The sequence below is a fragment of the Primulina eburnea genome, chromosome 10 (genome assembly GCF_022965805.1).
Source record: "Primulina eburnea isolate SZY01 chromosome 10, ASM2296580v1, whole genome shotgun sequence".
Lineage (NCBI taxonomy): Eukaryota > Viridiplantae > Streptophyta > Magnoliopsida > Lamiales > Gesneriaceae > Primulina > Primulina eburnea.
This window is the reverse complement of record NC_133110.1, coordinates 21419425-21435864: the sequence shown is the minus strand read 5'-3', so window position 1 is coordinate 21435864 and position 16440 is coordinate 21419425.

The window sequence follows — 16440 nt, the reverse complement described above, 5'->3', positions numbered from 1 at the left end:
TTAAAAAAGTAAGCGTAAACATATTGTAAAAGCATAATGTGTCAAAAAATCTTATCATATCATCATATATTTGTTCATTTTCTTTAATCGAATTCAGTTCGTTAGTTGTGACTTTGGTAACAGCTATATCGTATCAGATCTATCTGATGGATCCTTCTACACATAACCGAGGTACCCGACGCCAAGAACATCAATGAAAGTATTACCCATCCACTGATCCTTGGCCTTACAGCTCATCGTATATACATATATCGTCAGTCACAACCAAGTCTCATCCTTCAAAAACATCATTATTTTCATCACTTATCAAAATCATGCATATACGTATTTTTTCCTTAAAATCAAGCATGCAACGTATTTTCATAATTACATCAAAATCATCTTCGTGATACATGATATTTGTGATCAGGGCGAGTGAAAAATGAACTGATAAATTTGTGACAAGGCAAGTGCAAAATGACCATTTTGCTCCTGGAAACCCTAAATGACCATTTTGCCTCTTGACCTCTAAATTTCGACCCCAAGCCAACCAAACTCCTTAAAATACCTCAAAACATAATATTAAGGATTTCTTAGACGTAAACTCTAGCCCGTTCCAAAAATTATACGATTCGTTTTAAAACTTGGACTAGGGTCCCGATTTTAACCCGAATCAACCCGAATTTCAACCAAAGTTTTCTCAACTTGAAAAATGACTTAAACCTACATCTCCAGCCTCTAAACCACCCGTTCCAGACCACTTATGACCGTTGAAACAATCCCCAAAGGTTGCTGGAATTTTCTGCACAATACATCTTCAAACCCTAATACACTAAACTTGAAATTTTCGACCCTTCGCCCTACCGGCTCGGACCAGCCTCCGACCAACCATTCCTAGACCACCTTAGGACCCTTTTGGACCTACCTAACCCAAGCTCACAGCCCCATGCATGCTAAAAACGCCAACAGCAGAGAGCCACCAGAGAACCTCTACCCGCGACCAAGATTGACTAACTCACCCTGGATTGGCTTCTCCACTAACTCCAGCCATGTTCGAGCCACCCTAGGCCATGGCTTAGACCCACTAAGGTCTGTTCCAAGGCTAGGGATGGCCCTTGCACAGCCGGCACACCCAAATCTTCAGATCTAGCCACCCCCGACTCAAGCCTACGGCCTATGCAAAAATCTCGACCCTCACCAAACTCCAACCTTTTGACACCATTTAATTCAACGTGAACAGCCCCTTAGCAACCAAAGTCGGCAGTGCCCTTGCACAAGAATCATTAAAACGTGAGTTTAATGCATAAACATGTGAATTTCATGACAAACTGAATTCAAAAACGTTTTAACAGGCAAGGACCGACAAATATTCATACACGGCACACATATCAGCATATATACGAAATTTAGGTGCCTTAACGTTTACGTGCTCAAAACTTGAAGATACGCGCGTAGGGCTTGGACCAGAGAGGCGGAGGAAGGGTTTTCTTGAAAACAACTGAAGAAATCGATGGGCTGCTATTATTTCTCAAAAATTGGAGGCTGGGCGGCTGCAGATAGATTTAGGGTTAGGGTTTAGTTTAGAAATGTTCCAACAGCCGAGAGCCACCAAGAAACCTCTACCCGCGACTAAATTGACTCACTCACCATGGATCGGCTTCTCCACTAATCCAGCCATGTTCGAGCCACCCTAGGCCATGGCTTAGACCCACTAAGGTCTGTTCCAAGGCTAGGGACCACCCTTGCACAGCCGGCACACCCAAATCTTCAGATCTAGCCACCCTCGACTCAAGAAAACAAGATGCACCCTTCGGCCTATGCAAAAATCTCGACCCTCACCAAACTCCAGCACTTTGACACCATCATTTCAACATGAACAGCCCGTAGCAACCAAAGTCGGCAGTCCCCTTGCACAAGAATCATTAAAACATGAGTTGAATGCATAAACATGTGGATTTCATGACAAACAGAATGCAAAAAAGTTTTAACAAGCAAGGACCGAGAAATATTCATACACGGCACACATATCAGCATATATATGACATTTACGTGCCTTAACACTTGAAGATACGCGCGTAGGGCTTGCACCAGAGAGGCGGGGGAAGTTTTTCTTTAAAACTACTAAAGAAACCCATGGGCTGCTATTATTTCTCAAAAATTGAAGGCTACTGATGGAGGGGAGGGGCGGCTGAACCTTGGTTTAGGGTTAGGGTTTAGTTTAGAAATGTTTAAATATTAAATTAACACACCAATGGGCCCTAATTAAAATTTAAAAGGGTTAAAAAAATTTGCCCCATTAAAAACTAAAATAAACCCATCAAGCTAAAAGACACTCCTGAAAAATATTTCGTTTTGGTAAATTTCTTAAAATATTGCCCGAACTCTCGAAAAGTCGGTTGATACGCTAAATTTTGCGTATAGGTTAAAAATATGTCCCGGCGAGTCAAAATACCCACCAAAGCTCGTTTTTCGAAAAATACACTTATAAACACCTCATATTAAATAATTAAAATTAATTATTCAATAAAAATATTTTTCCTGATTATCCTCGGTCTCCGTTACCCGTTCAAGCGCGAAATGCAAATTAAAACTCTAATCATGAAACTTTAATAACCCATGAATTAAAACACATATTTATGCGATAAACATGCATTTAATGAATTAAAACATAAAATAAATAAGGAATTTGGTAACTTGCATGCATTTGGTTCATGTAGACCTTTAAATTTTTAGGATTACAGTTATTGGGCTTGACTGGTTATTTTATTGTTTAATTGGACTATAATCATTTTAATCCCTTTATTTTTAATTAAAGGTCCATTAGCACCTTATATTATGACTCAAAACCTACATTAGCAAGCCCTAAACCTAATTACTTGTTCATGGCCGCTCCTCACCTAGCAAGAGTAGCTTTCTTCAAAATAAATACAACAGCCCTTCGTTATTCTCTTGAGTTTGTTTCAAAGGAATCACTTCCCGTCTCTCCGGTGCACGTTCTACGTTTCGTTTGTGCGATTTTTCGTGCGTTTATACGCAAAGGCATTAATAATACCTTTCTTTTCTCATCATTCACATCATATTAAGTATTTTGAATGATCATTCATGAGAAATATGTTATTTATTGGTTTATTCACATTTTCATGGGTTTGGCATGAGAAATCTTGATTTTATTGAGGTAATTAATGTGTTCTTTAATGTTAGAAGGGGATGCTTGGTTCCAGGCTTGAAGGGGCTCATTCCATGAGTGTATATGTGTCCTTGTAGTGGTTCGAACAGGTCTGGTGTGACAGCATAAAGGGGCCAAACGAATTCTTCAAGAATTGGGTTGTTTGCGATTTTAAAGTGCGTATGGTTTAAGTGATCGAGGGACTGTGCATGAGGCTTATGGGCTGTGCACAGAGGGTATAGAGGACTCATGTCAGGGCCCTAGATGGTTTAAACCCATATAGTATGATGCAGCAGGGGGTGGCCAACGAGTTGGCTGAGTATGGGTATATTTAGGGCTCGATCTAGAGGGGGCAAGGACATGGGCTGTGCATGGGCTGGTTGGCTAGGGTTAGGACGGTCCAAGAGGGTCTGGTTAGGGTCCTAAGAGGTCTTGTTTGAGTCGGGCTTGTCGGGTTTGGGCTACGGCTGAGCCAAAGGCTTAGATATGGACAAGGTTTAGGGCCAAAATGTGCAGAACATTTCAGAGGGTTTCCAGGTGTGTCTATGGGTTTTAAGTGGTTTGATATTGAGTTTAAATGGGATTGTTAGGTGTTGGTAAGTCGTGGTTAATATTTGAGAAAGTTTCGTCAAGTTTCGGGTTGATTCGGGTTAAAACCGAGACCCCGGTCCAAGTTTTAAAATGAATCGTATAAGTTATGAAATGAGCTCAAGTTTACGTCTAATAAACAATTATAAATAAGCTTTGAAATGTTTTACGGTGCTTGGTTGGCTTCGGGTCGAATTCTTGAGGTACAGGGATAAAACGCTAAATTAGGGTTTCAAGTGGAAAAATGGTCATTTTTCACCCGGGATGTAAGGTCCAGGAAATTTAAATTTACGTAACCTGAATGCATGCAATCTAAGGTTTTCTTTAAATCATGTGTTTATTTATTTTTATGCATTTAATGCTTAGTTATTGCATGATTAGGACTTATTTCACGATATTTTTAAAAGTTCACGCATTAGGGTTTCTAAATATATTTCGTGCTCGAACGAGGAACGGAGACCGAAGATTATCAGGAAAAATATTTTTATGACATGATCAATTTTAATTAATTAATATGAAGTGTTTTTAAGGGTGTTTTCGAAAATGGACCTTGGTGGGTATTTTTATTTGTCGGGTCGTAATTTTTATCGGTACGCAAATTTTAACAATTCGGAGGACTTTTTGAGAGCTCGGGCGATATTTTCAAAAACATAACAAAACGAAATATTTTTTGTGAGAATTTTTGGGCTTGTTGGGTTTGTTTTATTACTAAATAGGCTCAAAATCATTTTAATCCTTTTTAAATTATAATTAAGGGCCCATTAGTGATTTGTTTTCAATATAATTACCACTTAAACCTACCCTAAACCTAAATTTTCCATAGCAGCCACCCACACCCCACATTCAGCAGCCTCCCCATCAGTTTCCAGTAGCCACTCTCGGCCATAGCCTTATGCTTTCAAGAAAAGATCATTCTCGCTTCTCCGGTGCCTCCCCGACGTGAAATTCTTCGAGTTTTTTTTATCATAATTTTCATTTTTATCGTCATACACATAATAAGTATGCTGAATTTTATGGTTATACATGTAAAACTTATGATCTACCTTGAGTTTGCATTTTTACAATAGTTTGACATGAAACTTTGCAACTTTATAATGCATACTCTCGTTTTCTCGTACAGTTTCAAGGGACTGCTGTTTTTGGTGTGTGCTAAGGGTGGTTCATGGTGTTAAGAGTTTTTCTTGAGGCTGGTGTCAAATTCTAGACGACTTGAGTAAGGGGTCGTGCGACATTTTGTTGGGATGTGATTGGTTGGTGTAGATCGAGGGTTGGAGCAAAGACGGTGGTGTGAAGAGCTATTCCAAGCCATGGACCAGACTCTGGTTGGTCTGAGTCATGGCCTAGAGTGGCCGCACGCTGCTGGTATTGGCTGTAGAGCCGTTCGGAGCCATGGAGTGGAGGTGCACCGTGGGTGAGGGTCTTGGGATGATTCTCGACTATTGGCGTGATACAGATGATATGGGGCTGTGAGTTTAGGTCACATCAGCCCAGTAGGGTCCTAAGGTTGGCTAGGAAGGGTTGGTCCAATGCTGGTCCGAGACGATAGAGCCTAGTGTCAATAAGTTTCAAGTTTGGTGGATTAGGGTTTTCGAAGGTGTATGGTGCGAAAATTTCAGTAGCTTGTGGTTTGAGGTTTGAAAGGTTTAATGGGGTGGTCTAGAGGTTTTATTGGCTATTAAGATGTGTATAAGGTGTGGTAAAAAGTTGGGAAAAAAATTTGGTTAAGTTTCGGATCGATTCGGGTTAAAACCGGGACTCCAAACCAAGTTTTAAAATGAATCGGTTAAGTTTTGAAAAAGGCTCGATATTACGCCTAAGGAATGCTTATAAATATGTTTTGGGATGTTTTAAGTAGTTTGGTAAACTTCAGGTCGAAATTTAGAGGTTTAGAGGTCAAATGGTCATTTTGGGTTCCTAGTGGCAAAATAGTCATTTTGCACCCGGGTTGAGTTTTTAGTCCTAACAGCGACCTCAACACAAAATTTATAATGTTTTTAAATGTTTGTATATGTTTTTTTAAATAATTATGAAAAATATGGTGCATGCTTGCTTTTAAGGAAAATTAATGTATTTGCATGTTTTTATTAAGTGATGAATATGATAACACGTCTTGAAGGAGGGGAGTTGGTTGCGACTAACATGATTATATGAGATATTATGAGTTGAGGCCAAGGTTCAGTGGATGGGTAATGTTGTAGCTGATGTCCACGCCGCCGGGTATCGCGGTTATATTAGATGGATCTATCGAATAGAGCTGCTACGAAAGTCACAACTAATGAATTGAATAAAATTAAAGGAAAATGTATACGTATATGATGATATGATGAGACATGTTTTGACATATTATGATTTTTACGACACGTTTACGTTTATGCTTTTAAGTGCATGAAATTTATGTTGATTACTACTGTGTGCCATGAAAATGTATTTGCTATTATTGGTACAGGTGTGTTGATTCTTTAGACTCACTAGGCATGTGTGATGCATGTGAGCACTTAGATGAGGAGACTAGAGGTGACGAACTCTGAGTAGGCAGGGTTGGATGTGCGCGCACGACCCGAGGACCATACTTTTCCGCACATTACGATCTTATTAGTTTTGAGTAGGCACGATCAGTTTTATATATTTTTATGTCATGTTGTTGATTTTCAGAATTTTACTTGTTTTATTATGCATGTTTTAGGGCCGAGTTGGAAATTTTTAAACTATAGTATTTTATTTGTCGATTGTTTACGATTATTTTTAGATGGCATATTTTTCAGCAGAGTTGCATGCATGCAAAATATTTAAGTGTTTATTATTTGAAAATGTGAGATTTAAAAAAATATTAGTAGCATTTTAAATTAGTAGACGTTACAGTTGGTATCAGAGCAAGAGTATTGTATAGGGTTGTACCACTGTCAGCTACTGCAGCTCATTCTTGACGCCTCAAGTCGGTAAGATTTTTTGTTTTAAATGTTTTTACTACTATCACCTGCATGATTACATGATTTATGATTCTCAATACATGTTTAGATGATTTCACGATTTAAGGATTTACTATTTTAAAAACTAGATTAAATTGAATGATGGTTTACGTTTGGAATTGGACTGTATTCAGATATCATGCCTCCCAGACGCGACCCCAGCGTAGACAGATAGGATGATATTCATGCAGGTGGCAGAGGCCCTCCCCTACCACCACCATCGATGGATACAGCCACCCGTGTACTTGAGGGTATGGCTAGGTTATTGGAACAGGTACAGTAGGCTCCAGACCTCAGACCGATAGTTTTGAGCAGTTTAGACGGCTCATCCCGAAGGAGTTCGGGGGTACCACAGATCCATTATTGGCAGAGGGATGGATTCGATCGCTGGAGCTGAACTATGAGTATCTTCAGATGAGGGATGGTACGAGGGGAAGTGTAGGTCGCCAGTATTTAGGGATGAGGTAGGAGAGAGAGGAGAGTTGGGTCTGGATATTGTCTGGCTGACAGCAGAGTTAGTGGTCAGGATTCGAGACAGGATGAGGACAGCTCTGAGCCGTTAGAAAAATTATGCAGATCATAGGCACAGAGATCTGGATTTTGCTGTAGGGGATCATGTTTTTGTGAAAGTCAAACCGATGAAGGGTGTGATGAGATTCGGGAAGAAGGGTAAGCTTAGCCCTAGATTCATCGGACCATTCGAGAACCTAGAGAGAGTTGGAACACTCGTATACAGAGTTGCATTGCCACCGAATCTGGCGGGAGTCCATAATGTGTTCCACGTCTCTATGATGTGGAAGTACATGTCAAATCCTTCGCATGTGCTGAACTATGAGCCACTTCGGCTGATATCGTACCTTTCGTTCGAGGAGAGACCCACTCAGATTTTGGACAGACATGAGAGGAGGCTCTGGAACTAGGTGATCCACATGGTCATGGTCAAGTGGCTAAATCATTCTGACGAGGAGGCTACTTGGGAGACTGAGGCCAAAATGAGGAGTCGCTACCCGGAGTTACTCGGTATGTTTTAAATTTCGAGAACGAAATTTTATTTTAAGGGGGGAGAATTGTAAGGTCCAGGAAATTTAAATTTACGTAACCTGAATGCATGCAATCAGGCGTTTTATTTAAATCATGTGTTTATTTATTTTTATGCATTTAATGCATAATTATTTCATGGTTAGGACTTATTTTATGATATTTTTAAAAGTTCACGCATTAGGGTTTCTAGATGCATTTCACGCTCGAACAAGGAACGGAGACCGGGGATTATCAGTAAAAATATTTTTATTACATGATTAATTTTAATAAAATAATATGAAGTGTTTTTAAGGATGTTTTCGAAAAATGGGCCTTGGTGGTTATTTTTACTCGCCGAGTCTTAGTTTTTATCGGTTCGCAAATATAACGATTCAGAGGAATTTTTTAGGGCTCGGGCGATATTTTCAAAAACGTACCAAAATGAAATATTTTTCGGGAGCATTTTTGGGCTTGTGGGTTTGTTTTATTGCTAAATAGGCTCAAAATCATTTTAAACTTTTTAAAATTATATTTAAGAGCCCATTAGTGGTTTGTTTTATATTTAATTACGACTTAAACCTACCTTGAACCTAAATCCCTATAGCAGCCTCCACACTCCCAATTCAACAGCCTCCCCATCGGTTTCCAGCAGCCACTCTCGGCTATAGCCCTGTGCTTTCAAGAAAAGATCATGCCCGCTTCTCTAGTGCCTCACCGGTGTGAAATTCTTTGAGTTTTCAATCATAAATCATCAATGCACGCTTTTATTTTTGTTTTTCTAATCATACACGTCATAAGTATGCTGAAGTTTATGGTTATGTTATGATCTACCTTAAGTTTGCATTTTTACAATAGTTTGACATGAAACTTTCCAACTTTATAATGCATACACACATTTTCTCATATGGTTGCAAGGGCCTGCTGTTTTTGGTGCGTGCTAAGGGCGGTTCATGGTGTTAAGAGTGTGTCTTGAGGTTGGTGTCAAATTCTAGACGAGTTGAGTAAGGGGTCTTGCGGCGTTTTGTTGGGATGTGATCGGGTTGGTGTAAATCGAGGGTTGGAACGAGGCCGGTGGTGTGATGAGCTATTCCAAGCCGTGCACCAGACCCTGGTGGGTCTGATTCATGACCTATATGGCCGCATGCTGTTGGTCTTGGATGTAGAGCCGTTCGGAGCCATGGAGTGGAGGTGCGCTGCGGATGAGGGTCTTGGGATGATTATCGGCTGTTGGCGTGATGCATATGATATGGGGCTGTGAGTTTAGGTCAGTTTGGTCTAGTAGGGTCCTAAGTTAGGTTAGGAATGATTGGTCCAGGGTTGATCCGAGCCGGTAGATCCCAGGGTCAATAAGTTTCAAGTTTGGTGGATTATGGTTTTCGAAGGTGTAAGGTACAAAAATTTCAGCAGCTTGTGGTCTGGGGTTCGAAAGGTGTAATGGACTGGTCTAGATGTTTTAACGGCTGTTAAGATGTTTATAAGTTGTGGTAAAAAGTTGGGGAAAAAATTGGTTAAGTTTCGGGTCGATTCGGATTAAAACTTGGACTCCGGTCCAAGTTATAAAATGAATCAGTTAAGTTTTGAAACAGGCTCGATATTACGCCTAAGGAATTCTCATAAATATTTTTTGGGATTTTTTAAGGAGTTTGGTAAACTTCGGGTGGAAATTTAGAGTTTCAGGAGTAAAACGGTCATTTTGCGTTCCTACGGTCAAAATGGTCAGTTTACACCCGGGGTGAGTTTTTAGTCCTGGCAGCACCCTGAGCACAAAATTTATCATATTTTCAAATTTTTGTATATTTTTTTTTTACATAATTATGAAAAATACGGTGCATGCTTGGTTTTAAGGAAAATTTATGTATATGCATGTTTTTATTAAGTGATGAATATGATGACACGTTTTGAAGGATATGAGTTGGTTGTGACTAACACGATTGTATGAGATATTATGAGTTGAGGACAAGGCTCAGTTGACGGATAATGTCGTCGCTGATATCCCCGACACCGGGTACAGCGGTTATATTATATGGATCCATCGAACAGAGCTGATACGATAAAGCATATATGAAAGTCACAACTAATGAACTGAACTCAATTAAAGGAAAATGTATACGTGTATGATGTTATTATGAGACTGTTTTGACACGTTATGATTTTTAAGACACGTTTACATTTATGCTTTTAAGTGCATGAAATGTATGTTGATTACTGTATTTTTCATTGTTGTGTGCCATCTATATGTAGTTGTGAAGGATCGTTTGTAGAGCACCTTGAGGTGCTTCAAACAAAGTATTCTCCAAGAGCTGCAATAGCTCGTGTTCTAAGAATGTATACACCGATAAATTAGATCGAGTTTGGTATTTAACCAAGCGGAAAACACTTGAAATAATCATTCGTTGAGAAACACTGATATATTTTGTATATCATGTGTAACTGAATAACTGAAAGAGGGTAGATCATTTTTTGCATTCATCAGTTCAGTTATGGTGACAACTGAACCGACGGATACTTTTGCTGATCCAAACGGTTTGAAAACAATAGTTAAACAATCAAAAATACGAGATATGTTTATGGATGTTCGGAGACTTCAACTACTCCTACGTCATCCCTTCTACCACCTCGGGTAGGATTCAATAGAAGACATTGATTAATTACAGAAAGTGTAATAACCCACCTAGCTTAGGACTTAACCATTGCCGAACTGAACTCCTAGACTAGACTAAAGGCATCACCTTCTAGTCAACACTTGTTTAACGTCTATGTGAGAAAGACTACATACACAAGTTTATTGTCTTTGTGCAAGACTTTATTTTAGTGGTGGTGTGTTTGAGAACTGATCTCTTAAAACTACCCGAAAGTGTTCTCACACACTGAGGGAAATATGCTTCTAAACTAAGCTGATATGGCTGAGTATTCCCTCTGGGCAAAATGCTTCTTGTAAGCTGATAAGTAAATAAGCGTGCCCTTTCTTTTTATCTTCAAACAGTCTAGTATGTGCTCTCGCTCTCTTGTTGCTGATGATCTTGAGCTTGTATATATAGAGGCATTGAGACCGTACTTCAAGACTCATTACATGTGATCGTTGCAGCTTTGAATGCGTTCCTTGGTATATGTGTCTTGACTTTTCTGACATGCCTTCATGAATCTCTCGGCTTTAATCTTTGCTGCAACTTCCATTATTGTACCTTTGATCGTACAGAAGTTTGTATCTTTGTGCATAGCTGGAATCCACTAAGATAAGCTTGTCTTGATCTGCAATTAAATGATTCTTAACTGATGTTCCTAACTGGTCATCTGAACTGATCCTCAGTTGGGCTGGTGCAATCAGTTGAATCGTCAGTTGAACTGATTAAACTCTTTCAGTTGAACTGGTCAGCTGAGTTCTTCATCAGTTAAACTCTTCATCAGCTGACCGGGCTTCTGAAGGTCTTCTGCAGAATCATCCATCAGCTGGACAGTCAGTTAAACTTTTCTTTGATATATCAGTAGAACGGATTCAATTTGGTCAATCAGTTGGTTTTTTTCAGTTAACGTCTCGATAGCTCCAGTTTTACCTCGCTTAACTGATCAGTTCGAAGCATGATCAGTTCCAGCTACCTGTGCACTACCGTAATTTATTAGAAACAAAATAGAAAATTTTGTCAACATCAAAAACAAGATTACGAACATGAAATGTTCCAACAATTTGCTATTATCAGTACAGGTTTGTTGAGTCTTTAGACTCACTAGGCGTGTGTGATGCAGATGAGCCCTTGATGAGGAGAGTGGAGGTGCCGAACTCTGAGTAGGCATGTTTGGATGTGCGCGCACCATACGAGGACCACACTTTTCCGCACATTACGATCTTATGAGTTTTGAGTACACACGATCAGTTTTATACGTTTTTATGTTATGCTGTTGATTTTCAGGATTTTACTTGTTTTATTTTATTTATGCATGGTTTAGGGCCGAGTTGGCAAAATTTTAAACTACAATATTTTATTTGTCGATTGTTTACGATTATTTTTAAACGACATATTTTTTAGCATAGTTGCATGATGCAAAATATTTAAGTGTTTGTTTTTCGAAAATGCCATCTTTAAAAAAATAGCTGCATTTAAATTAGTAGACGTAACACGGGTAGAGTTAGTAGTCTTGGCAGCTTCGTGATCACAACTTGACATGTTTTAAATGTATACGTTATCATGAACATGACTTTTATGTAAATATGAAAAATCCTTTGCATGCTTATTTTCTGAAAAATTTACGTATATGCATGAATTTTATAAGTGATGAATATGATGAGATGTTTTGAAAGATGAGAGTTAGTTGTGACTAATACGAATACGATGACATGTAAGGCCAAGGCTCAGTGGATAGGTAATACTGTCGCTGATGTCCCCATCACGGAGTACCACGGTTACATGTAGATGGATCCATCGTATATAGCTGAAACGAAAGTCACAACTAATGAAAGAAATTCAAATAAAGAAAACGAACACATATATGATGATATGATGAGACATTTTTTATATGCTTTGCTATGATAAGATATGTTTAATTTCACGTTTTTGAGATCATGAAAAATATGTTGATTACAGTACTTTTCACTGTTGCATGTTATGTATATATACTTGTTATAACGGTTCAGGTGTGTTGTGTCTTTAGACTTACTAGGTGTGTTTGATGTAAGTGATCTTCGGTTGAGGAGACTGAAGGCATTGAAGACTGAGTAGGCTGAGCTGAGGGTGCACGTGAAAACCCGAGGACCTTGCATTTCTTTCGCACTATATGTATATTGGTTATGAATGATCATTGTTGTTTTGTACATTTTCATCTTTTACGACGTTGATGATTTAGCAAGATTTGAAAAGGTACGCTTGAATTCTTTTAAACAACATTCTAGGGTTTTGAGGATGTTAAATTGTTTTTAACTGCAGTTATTTTTATTTAGATGTTGGATGATCTTTTAAAATTTATGTTAACTTATTTAAATGTTGATGTGTGTGTATTTTCGGTCGTAACTTTAAAAAAAATATCTCCGTAGAATATAAAAATGAGTGACGTTTCACGCAGGGCCTGAAAATTTTTTGAAAAAACAAAATTATGTGTGTACTGCCAGGAATAGTTCCAAAAAGTACACGAACGCACACAACAGCAGCCGCTGCACATCTGGGTGGCGGCGATTCCCCGAATAGGTTTTAAATAAAAAAAAATTCAATTACGAAGTAGTTTCGCGTAGGGCCGTGTAACATATTATCAGAAGAAGTTGTATGCCTATTTTTAGTTATTCTAAGAATTATAATTAGATACTTAAAACTAAGAGAGGAATCCGCAATATATTTCCAAAATTTTAGATTTTCAAGACACAACGTTTTCAATTTCGAGAACATACTTATCATTGGTTGATGTAATGAGTAGAAAAACATCAACATCGTATTCCAAAAGTTATTTCTACTTTATATTGCTTAATTCAAATCCTTTCATACCATTTTATTTTTATTATTCTGTTCAATTTATTTAGTACTTAATCTGATGAAACACTTTGTATTTTACCATTTGTCTTGATCTATTTTTTTCCAAACAATATGTTGTTTTACGTGAGGAGTAGATTAGAGATGCATAAAATTCTTGATCATAAAGTGGATATGAGGTGAAACATCTTAAAAAATTTATTTTATTTATAAATACAATATGTCATTATATTCTCTTATAATTATCTTAACTTAATTTATATTTAATTTGAAGACGTACGAGGTGAGAAAAATTGCTCGAAGAGTTCGAGGAAATAATATAACTTCTTAGCAGAGGAACATCAACAATATATTTATAAAGTTTTGGAAAATAGGAAGAAAAAAAAACAGTTGAATTTCATCCTAGCACATCTCAACAAATGCAAAAAAAAAAAAAGGTATAAAAAAAAATTGTAATTGGTTACTCAGGCTTTACTGCATCCAAATATATATCAAGACATTTGTTGTGAAATGTTAAATAACTGATGGTGTCAAAGGAACAATATATATCAAGATTGAAGATGATGATAAAATTACTTCTGTCAAAAGAGACCACTAAAAATTAGAAAAGAAAGAGGGAAGGGCATCCGTGAAGATCAAGAAAGAGAAAAATTAAACTGATCAAATCATGACTCTAAATAGGTTTACTCATTTAGTTCTTTTTATTATTATTACAAATTTATTATATTTAGGATATCGGTTTTCGGTTTTCCTAGGGCACAAACATGTAGGATCTCGGTTTTCTACATACCCAAACACAGCGGAAGTTTTAAAAATTTTATTTATTTTATTTTGACAATCAAAATATGTTTTGATTTGGACTCGTATGATTTTAACAAAAACATTCATAGGGCGTTGAAATTTTATACCTTTGTTGAATTAATCACTGGACACCAACCGATCTGGTATTACACATCTGGCTCTTGATGAATCCCTACGAACTTTCTTCAAGAGACTCCTTTCTTTCCTTCTAATTAGGTCCACGACTGGATGATCTATTCTTCTTCCAATTTGCACTAGTAAATATGGAAGAGATTTTACGTAGGAGAAAAATATATGAGAGATGGCTCAAAATTCTTTCTCAAGAGAGATGGCCGATTTTTGAGATGAAAGATGGAGGAATTTTCAAAAACACAAATGAGAGTGGAGTCTAGGGTTTTTCAAAAATCGTGAATGAATTTTTCTTAACCTTAAGCCTAATAAACATATATATAAGCTTAGGGCCCATTAATAAATTAAAAACTTAATGGACTTAATCAATTAATTATTCTAGCCTAACTAGTTAATTAATTAATTAATATTTTAAAGTTCAATTAAGAATCTTAATAATATGTATGTTGGTCTTGTACTCCTACAAGTCCATTATACATATACACATTACATTTAATTTAAATCCTTATAAATTCAACATTTTAATTTAATATTTAAATGATAAATTCAATCACCTCCAAAATTTAATATTCAATAACCTCAACTTTTGAGCTTAATAAATTAAATCATTATAAATTCAACATTTGAATTTATTATTTAAGTTATAAATTCAACTACTTGAATTTATATCACCTCCAAAATTTAATATCTAATAAACCCAACATTTGAGTTTAATAAATTAAATTATCAAATTTCATAAATTCAACTTGAATTTACTAACTTAAAAATTCAACTCCTTGACTTTTTTTTTCCCAAAATTTAATTATCATAAATTCAACTCCCTGAATTTACTATATCACAATATAAATTCAATTTCTTGATTTTATTCTCTCAACGAGAACAAACGATCCAGTGCTTGTGTGACCCTCAATGGTTCAAGGATACAGCTAGCTGTGGGTTCACAACTCTTTGTGATTCAGGACATAATCCTTTATTCGGACTTACCCTAGTTAGCCCAATTCTTTTTATCAACACCTTGATCAAGAATGTCAGAACTCATTTCTGATTGCAGCCATCGGATCATGGTAAGAGCGTCTAGTGCATCGCCCCATGATCCCCTAGGTATCACTGATAGTGCCTGCAAGAACCAGTCGATTATGATTAACGTACAGTACGGTCCCTTCATCTCATATATCCCGATCGAATCTGCAACCATTGGTTCATCGAGGCTTGCATAATAATTCGATAACTATGTGATAACTATAATAGTGGCATCGCGTGTACTATTTGAGAACTCCTTCTCTAACGTACATCTCATACTCTGGCCAGAGATTCCATGAACTATTATTTCATCAGATCACATAGGATATCCACACCCGCAGGTGAGCGGTGAATCCCCGACTACAATGCACTGGCTCCTATATGTGTCACAACTGTACCTAACCTCGCCACTTGATGACTCTCCTGGAGCCGGTAAACGAGTCAAAGCACAGCCCTAACATATAGAGCCTCAGTGTTGTCCCGGGTCGTAAGGACTAATGCTGTACAATCATAACCACGGATTTATCCTCTCGATGAATGATAACCACTTGGAAAGTCCGAGGGAGGGTTGTTCGGTATAATCATCATATGATTACCCATCTGCATGTTTGAACATCTCTATGCCCTTACCAAGAAATGCAGTACACAACATCACATATGCTAGTCTCGAGCTCAAGCGGCCTTTATCCCTGTTTTAGGCGGCTGAATCGACTAGGAACGAATTTAGAATATGCATTGTTTACAAATGAGTTTCAACATCGAATTACGATTCATTTGTATTAAAGCATAATCAAGGACTTTATCTATGCTGATTGCATGGGTATACAGATAAAGTATAACAAGACCATAAAAAGTTAAATTATATTAAAATAAAGATTGTGTGTTTCACTTGAGTCAATAAATTCCTTAGCCAACCGTTGGCTTGCAGGGCATCTACTCTAACAATTTACCACTTGCCCTAGAGCCAACTACCCTTATCTTTAATCCCATTGCTTTGCGATGCTTCTGAAACAATGGTTCTGACAAGGGCTATGTAAGTGGATCAGCAACATTATCTGCAGAGAGGACTCTTTCGACTGATATGTCTCATCTTCCCAGAATCTCCCGTATGACATGGAACTTCATCAGTACATGTTTGGATCGCTGATGAGACATTGGTTCCTTTGCTTGCGCAATGGCACCAGTGTTGTCCCAGTACAACGGGACTGGATCAACTCCATTAGGAATAACGCCCAACTCTTGGACAAAATTCCTCATCCAAACTATCTCTTTGGCTACATCAGATGCAGCAATGTATTCAGCTTCAGTGGTGGAATCCGCA